Genomic DNA, 9,540 nt, shown 5'->3' with positions numbered 1-9,540 from the left:
TTTACGGTATACTAGATGTGAGAAACGAATAAATTATTATTACTATGTTCTGTTGACATCAGAACTCCTATTTTTGCGGATTTAATTATCTAAGTAACTAATATTTGACAGCCATTTCATGAGAAATGATCACATGAGTTGATGATATAGTCATACTATAATAGTTTTAAATATCAAATAATATGTAAATAAAATTATTATGATAATCAAAAAGTGATAGCTGATAAACGTGTAATCCAAAAATATTTGATTTTTTTTACAAAAAATGTCAACTTTGCAACAATATTGTTTATTGGTGATTTGATAGGTTTGTGTTTTTTTATGTTCGACTAATATTTATTATAAAAAAGCTATAATTTAAGAAGTATTGGAAATTATTCCCGAGGTTCTGTTAAGCATGGTAAGTGACTTGCTATTTGTATTAAAACTTAAAACTGTATGTATAGACGTATCCAGTGTAGTTAATACGTATAATAATTGGTGATGTATTTAAAAACATGGAAATGACACGAATCAAAGAATTTAGAGGAAAGAATAAAATATTCCTGTACAAGTATTGAATGTGTTGTACAACGTCTCATTAAAATTATGGCATACAGGTAAGTGAAGAAAGAAATGAAATTGCACGTTAAAACCCTGCATAGAGATTACTGACACTGGCATGCATTTAAAAAAAACTAGTACAGTGCAATCGGGGTATATTGGGGATATGGAAGTCACAGGTTTAGTGGAATTATTACAACTGAAAGTGATCAAATCATTTTCAAATGAACGCTTCGATGCGAACCGTAGTCAGTATTTTCAAACCAGTAAAGTACAAACAACGTACAGTATAAACCAGCACAGTAAGGAATTACTAAAGTGAGGTACAGTGTTTACAAATTAGCATCAACGCATTTATTTGAAAGCGATTTTATCCGAGCAAGCCAGTACAATGTGGGGTCGAGACATATAATGGTATCAAAGCAAAGTGGCGACGGAGAGACCATAGGTCTAAAGGAGGTATTATTAATACAAGTGATTAAAGTTTAGATTTTACTGGTTCGCAAGTACTGACTACTGATTCGCATTGAAGCGTATATTTGAAAGTGATTTTAAATAACTGATTTGCAATAATTCCTGTAAACCTGTGCCCGACCCCACTATGCACCGTCCTCACTATGCCCCGACACCACTGTATTTATTTTTTTTATGTTATGTTATAATATTTAAAAAAAAAATTATAATTTTCTTACATATTATAGTTTGTTCTTTACAAAATGTTAACAATACGTGTTTTTTTTAAATTATAGTTTGCGAATTATAGTTTTGTATTATAGTTGCCAAAATGTACATCAATTCGATAAGAATAACAACACATGTTATAGTGACGTTTTTATTTACTTAAATGACTGTGCAAATATTAAAAACAACTGCCAGGCTTCTGAACGGTATTTTTTAAGACCAAATTGTCTTACGTCTTTTTTTTTGTGAAATTATAAACCAATTATTTTTCTTTTGATAGTATATCTGTTCAAGCTTAAAATTATGTTTAGGTTTAAAATTTTAAAAATAAGATTACACTTATTTCAGTAACCCCGAGTTTGTAATCCAGTGGTAATATTTATAATTATTATTGTTTGTTATATTATAATATTTCCTTATCAATTTTTATATTGTTTTCTAGATCATTATACCTTTTTATAGTTTTTGTAAAGAATATTGCACCTTACTGAAAACTTAGTGTGAAGGCTTTAAATTATAACCCACTACAATATTTCTAAAACAGCTAAGTAAAAATATATATTAAATTTTCTGCCGCCCGAAGCCTGACGGCGCAGCCTCTAATTACCACAGCTAGTAGTTATATTAAATATAACTTTAGAGATAATAAAAGAAAGATAATAAAGTGAGGTATATTACATCTATTTTCACGTCGTTGAAATTGTGAAATAAGAAAAAGAATATTTTTTAAATATATCAATTTCATCACTGTAAACCCCTTATATGGAATATGTTTTCAAAACTTTTAGTTTAAAGTATTAATAAGATAATTCATTTAATTAGATTTTCGAGTGTGACTAATCTAAATTTACTTATACTTTATGAGAAATTATTAAGTAAACAAAATTGCAATTTAAATTAACAATTTTTTTTATATTTATCACATTTATTAAATACATTGAAACCAGTAAATCTAAAAATAATTATTACAACAGACTTTTAACTATTGAAAAAAAAAATGTAATGTACTGAACTATACCTAACAAGTTATAACACACAAACGTAGCATACTTAATGTATTTTATAATAATTTTTAATCAGTTTATCATTTTTATATGAAAAAAAAACGTGAAAATTTATTTAATTTGGGTGCTCTTATTACTAAGTTTACTGACTTACATATCATGAGTGATAAAGTTAATTACGTCTCTACTTGCATTGTATTGAAAACCAAGCTTACGCAAGTGTTCGCCTATATATTTATTGTAAGAATTCAGAGTGTTTACATAAAATTCGTAGCGGTTCATTATAGTGTTTCGATTCTTATATTCAGTCGCTAATACCTCTATGTTGAATACACGGTATTTTGGTTTGCAGTCAGTTTTTAAAATGGTCTCCAAGTGTTCAGCAACAGTCATGATTTCCCAGTTAAAACCTTGATGTATAGTAAAAAGGTGAGCCACCCATAGTTGATCGTAAAGTGCACTTAGAGTTATACTACTGTCGAACGAATGATGCAGCTCAAATACGCGCAACAAAATTAATATAGTTGAGGCAAATGTTTGGAGACTACTGTTTAGTTTCGTAAAACAATCATCAGTGACAAACTTTTGTTGGAAACTTGTACACTCTTGGACCGTATGAATCGTTAATCTCAGATAGTCATTCAATTTTTGTCCATAACTACATACCATCATATAGGGAATAACTTTCAACTTATCTATTGTGCTGAAACTGGAATCTGGATTAGATATAATACGTTTATCTATCCATTGCGTTTGGATTTTGACCTCATCGAACCACATGTCTTGCCAATGTTCCGGTCTGCTAATATAGTTGATATGAATCGTTTGTTTTTCAGTAAGAGTGCATTCACACCTCGTATTGTTTTTTATGCATGTAACGGCCAACACAATTAATAACTTAAAGACGACAATTTTGTCCATGTTTAATCGTTTGGGTATCGAATTTTTTACTTGCCAAAACGAATATGACCTCTCTAGTCTACAACAAAATCGAAAATGTTTAAATTAAATCTATTTGCGCCAGGTACTCAGACAACGGTACTCCGTGCAAAAGCCAATAGGCACGCACTTATTGTTTGCCTGGGACAGTTTTTATTTCTATAAGTCATGAAAACGTCAAATTTTACACTGCCTTAGGTTTAATGTACTGCTACACAGTTACTATTAAACGTGTTCAAACTTGATATAATTAGAAAATTTAACAGCACAGTATAGTGGGGGGCAAAGTCGAGACGGAGAATATTATAATAGGTAGTCTGGGAGCCTTCCCCTCCCCCTTAATAGAGAACACCTGTAAACGGAATCGAACCACCGACGAAGCGCTACATGTATTATAGCGTAAATCTCGCGTTCGCGACTTGTCGAGAATGTTATTAAAAATAGGCTTATTAAATGATGTGTGTTTCAACACTTCGTCGTGTAATTTTTTTTTGTTATTTAGTATTTCATATTAACAGTTAATCGTATATAATATAGCTAAACGGATACATTATTCTTATTGAGTACTGTTAGGTTATGTTATTAGCCAACTATTATGTTATGTATATTGAATTTGTTTTTTTAAACTAGCTAAAAAAAAGTAGACAGTTAGATCAGCTAAAAACTAGCACAGGTGAAAACATAAACTGATGTAAAATAATTAAAAAACGGTTAAAATAAATTAATTAATGCGAGGTAATTTTCATTCAGCACACTTTATCCACAATATATTATCTAAAAATAATATTATATAATATGTATTATATCTAAATATCATTACACAAGCTTGTGGTATGAAAAATAATAACGTAGACCTATTGATAACTATTGATACTATTGATAATCATACAAATTTATATTGATTAATTGCAAATTAAAAACATGTTCTATCTCGAATAAACTTAATCGCGCGCGCAAAATTTCATAAATATCTGTCCAGCCGTTTAGGGGGAGTTTTAATGCTTACACACGGACAGAAGAAATGTATAAAAGATAATATATATTATATCTATATGCACGTCGCGACAAAAGTAAAATGCACTTGCACAAAACGCATGCAAACCACCACCATCGCCTCCTTCCTCACCCTCGCCACCGATAAGTTTGACACGTCACGTTTCGGACAAATTTTTAAGATGACACCCAGCGGTAAGACATATCTATGTCAAAATCACATTCAAGATATCGCTTCGATCCGAATTTGTGGATACTTCACCACACTTAGGTTATTCCTTACTATGCTGGTTTAGACTGTAATTGGTTTGACAACGCTGGGTTAAAAAACTGTGCTGGATTCTTAAAATTTCTAGTCTATCGTCAAAGAGTTTATGATGCATTTACATTCAGATTTTATACGAAGTTTGACCCAACTTTGCTAGCTTCTTCTGTACTGATTTATACTGTAAGTGGATTGGAATTTGATTGCCTACACTATACTAGTTCAGACTGTACTTGGTTTAAACTGTGCTTTTAAACATAGTACTATCTAAGTATAGAGAAATGTAATAAAATATATTTCTATAGCAAAAAATGGTTTAAGAAAACATTTTATGTTTATTAAAATTGGCTGCATGGCTTAAATAAATCGTAGGCTAGTTAAAAAAAATGCACAAAATGTGGACTTACGGACTGTGATGTTTGAGAGTATGGCAATGGTCGTACTTGTAAGACAGAAATCAATTTGTTTAGCTCTTTATACTAATTTTTTTAAGGTGACTTTCTTGCAACAAGCTAATGGGCGCCTACATTAATTTATTTACACAGCTGGTTTATTTCTGTTAATAAGATTTCATTTTTACATTTTCTGACGTGGTATTATGACTAAATTGTGAACAGTTATTTTTTTATAAATCACTCGTAGAATTATTGTTTACTATAGAAACTTAACCACACTTAATTGTCATTCTATAAAAAAAATCATACTTATTTATATTTTATTAAAATTTAGTTCTACGCATTATATCTACAACCATATTGTATATTTTTTTACTAATTAGTTTTAAGGTAGAAACCAAACAGAAAATGAAGAAAAGTATAAACTAATAAATTTTAACTGTTGTTTCATTTTAAAATAAATTAACTCAAAACTTCTTTATTTTTTGTAAAGAATATTGCACCTCATTGAGGATCTAGAATGAAGGCTTTAAACTTTAACTAACTACAATATTCTTAAAACAGCAGAAATTTGTATTTTAAATGTTTTTATTCGGAATGGCTGTCAGCCACCTGAAACCCGACGGCGCAGCCTCTAACTAGAGTATCTATTATATTTAATATGAACTTAATTTTTTTTTTACTTATAATTTAAGGTAGTAATAAGTGAATTAACTTAATTAGGTTTGCAAGTGTGACTAATCTTAAATTAAATTAATTATACTTTATAAAACATTACCAAGTCAATAATTATACAGTTTATATTACATATTTTTTTTTTTATTACATTAATTAAATACATTGAAAGCAATAAATCTTAAAACAATTACATCAATGCATTTTTACCTATTAAAAAAAAAGTTATAATACACAAACGTAACAAATTTAATGTAATATATTATAAACAATTTTAGACTGGTTAACATTTTTAAAGGAAAAAAATGTACGTTGTCTAGTCTGCGTTTCCATATTACTGAATGTATAAATGTTATTCATTTAGGTTAGGAGTAATAAAAATAGTTTCATCCGTGCTCGCATTGTATTGAAAACCAAGGCGGTGCAAGTGCTCGCTTATATATCTAGTGTAAGAATTCAGAGTGTTTATATAAAAATCGTAGAGGTTAATTATGGTGCTTGAATTTCTATATTCAGCCAATAATACCTCTATATTAACGACACTGTGTGCAGGTTGACAGTCAGTGATTAAAAGGGTCTCCAAGGAATGTGCAGCGGACATGATAGGCCAGTGAAGCCCTTGCATCTGGAGACATAGTTGAATACTCGCCATAATTCGGTGAAATGGACTTGGAACGACACTTCTGTCGAAAGATTGGAGTATTCTTAATACGCCGGACAATTTAGATATAACTATCGCACCTGTTGCGACACTAGCTCTCAGCTTACTCCAACAATCATCAGCGACAAATCTCGGTGAAATCCTGTTACACTCATCGATTGTATTAACCAGTAACCTGAGAAAATTATTAAATTTTTCTCCGTAACCGCATCCCATCATGTAAGGTATAGTTTTCAACTTATCTAATGGCCTGAATCTGGTATCAGCTGTAGACAGTCTACTTTTTGCTGTCCAGCGTGGATTGGAAGTTCTGACCCTTTCGAACCACATCTCTTCCCAATGTTCCGGTCTAGTAATGTAAATAACATGATTTCTTTCGGCATCAGTGAGTCTGCCGTTACACCCCGTATCGTTTTTTATGCATACAATGGCTAACACAATAATTAAAAACTTAATAGTGACTTTATTTCCCATGCTATTCTTTTTAAGCATCTGATTATTATTTACTCGACAAAACGAATATGACCTGCTTAGTCTGTTACAGCAACGGACATGTCAATACTTACACGATTGTGCCACGTACTAGACGACAGTACGAAAAAGACGGTTCTAAAAAGTCACGCACTTATTGTTGGCTTGGGACAATTTGAACTACTAAAAAGTCATTTAAACTTTAACATTTTTGATTTGAAGCAATGGACATTGTATCGTGACGTGGCTTCGCGATATTTGGCCAGCCTCGTGACTTGTCGAGTGGCGTCGGTGACGTCTGCATCTCTTCCGTCAGCCGTCGGCGGCGCTCTAATGGTAATGTAATCTAAGGTAAATTTGACCGGCGTGGCAGGCGTGTGGATATAACTTATTATCGGCGTAGCGGCTGTTATAGTGATTATTATACCAGCAGCGCATCATGAGAGTAGTTTTTATTTATATATTATTTTATTAGTTATTTTAACATGAGTAACATTACGCAGAGCCCTGCGAAAAAAAACAGTATGTTTAAGATGCAGAATAAAGTCGTATATCTCAGAATTACTACAATTTGTTTATTTACATTATATTTCAATAATTATAATACAATATAAAATAATTTTAAAAAAAAATACATTATTATTCAATATATTTCTAATTATTAATTTAATTTTAAATAATTGTTTGATCCTTTTTATATATTGTTATACTAGGAATGTGTGAACCACTTTATTTAAAAAATATTCTAAATATGTTTAGTTTAATAATATTTCATAGTCACTTAAGTAGAACTAAATCAAAAATAGCAATACATTTTTACATCGGCGATTACTCCTGTACAGTTACAAAGGTTCAAGGATTTCGCAAGGAAATTTACACAAACTTCCATTTATATTAGCGTAGGATTTTAATGTGAATTTCGCGACAGATGAATAACAGTTACATATAAATAACGATCAAAAAGCAACTGTAAAACTAGAAATGGAACGACGATAGAAGCTGTGTTCTCAAAATACTTTAATAACATTGTACCTAAAACTTTTATGACATATTGTAATTATCAAAGGCCTTTTTATTCCATTAAATCCCTTTGCTTCTATTACAGACAGTTAAAATAGTTATTTTCTAGACAAAAATCTAAATATTCATTTAAAAAAGTAAATTAAATTATACTTTCTCCGTTGTAAAATTGTAGTTTGCGGTGTGCGAGTATCAACAGTCAACAGGTGTATGAAAAATCTTAAGCCCATTATTGTCATTACAATCCTTTTGTCGACATTTTTATTTCAAACATTTATAAAATGGCATCGAAGCGTTCATTTGAAAATGATTTCATCATTTTTAATTTTAACAATTTCCTGAAAGAACTACAATCTCCCCTACTATATTATGCTCCGTCCCTATTGTGCTGATTTTTTTAATATCATAATGTAAGTATTTAACAGCAACGGTTTCTCGTGCACTTTTTTAATTGTGTGTATATTTAACTTTGTGTACTTAGTTAAAATTTTGATATTTTAATAAATTATAGTTATTATTTTTTTTTTTACTAACAAATGAGTGAGTGTGTTCGTTTTAAGCGGAGTATTATCGTCTACTACGTGGCACAACTATATTTAACTTATACATTTCTGGTTTTTTTATAGACTAGGCAAGTCTGAATTGTTTTGACAAGTAAAAAATTGTGTGCTCAATCAATTTAGCATGGACAAAAATTTCATTATTAAGTGTTTACTTACATTAGCCGTTATATGCATGAAAAATGATACAAGGTGTAACAGCGGACTTACTTTGGTTGAAAGAAATCATGTTATTTACATTATTAGACCATGTCATTGGGAAGAGATATGGTGCAATAAGGTCAGACTATCCGGTATGCACTGGATAAGCAAACTTAGATTAACTAATAAAGCTCACAAGTATGGGACATTAGAAAAGTTGAAAACTATACATTACATGATGTGATGCGGTTACGGACAAAAATTGAACGACTTTCTCAGATTAACGATCAATGAGTGTAACAGAATTCCAACAAAACTTGTCACTGATGATTGTTGGAGTAAGCTGTGAAGTAGTGTCGCAACAGGTGCGTCCGTTTTGTCAAACTTGTTGGGCGTATTCAGGCTACTCCATGCTTTCGACGAAAGGGTCATTCCAAGTCCAATATTTGAGCATATATGCTGACAATTCAAATATTTCTCGAAACGCTAGGGCTTAGCTGGCCTAACACATGTCATGCTGATTACTTGGAGATCCTTTTTAACTCTGACTGTCTACGTGAACCCGATGTCGTCGATAAAAAGGTATTATCGGCTAAATATAGAAATTTTATACCATAATTAACTTCTACGATTTTTATGTTAACACTCTGAATTCATACACTGGAATTATAAGAGAGCATTTGCAGCACCTTGGTTTTCAATAGAACGTGAACACAAAAGTAACTACTTATACTACTCCTAATTTAAATTAATAATATAAGTAAATTAAGTAGTATAAGGAAACGTAGGCTAGATAATAATTAAAATTGTTTTCATTATTTTAACGATGTTAACTAACGATGTTAGTAACGATGTTAAAAGTTGTAATTAATATGTTATGTTAATATATTTTAATTTATAAGCCATAGTTCGTTTTATATTTTATTTTATTTTATGGAATAGCCTTAATACGTATTCAGATTCATCAGAATTTAAGTCTGTATCGTCAGAGCTTGAGGATAAAACATCATCTACCAAAACAGGTGTCATTTTTTATGTCTTTTTTATTATTTTTTTATTTTGTTTAATGAAAACCTTGGGTGTTCCATATCGTATTTTTTTACATTATGCAACTATTGTGTTCTATAGTCTATTTAAAGAAAAAAGTAACGATTTTATGTGAACTTTGCGTTGAAACCGGTTATCTTGGAAA

The sequence above is a fragment of the Adelges cooleyi genome, unplaced genomic scaffold (assembly GCF_023614345.1).
Source record: "Adelges cooleyi isolate 19-005CV unplaced genomic scaffold, UGA_ACOO_1.1 ACOO_flye_CR_arks_rails_tigmint_CR_PRNA_248, whole genome shotgun sequence".
Lineage (NCBI taxonomy): Eukaryota > Metazoa > Arthropoda > Insecta > Hemiptera > Adelgidae > Adelges > Adelges cooleyi.
This window is presented reverse-complemented; position numbering follows the sequence as displayed.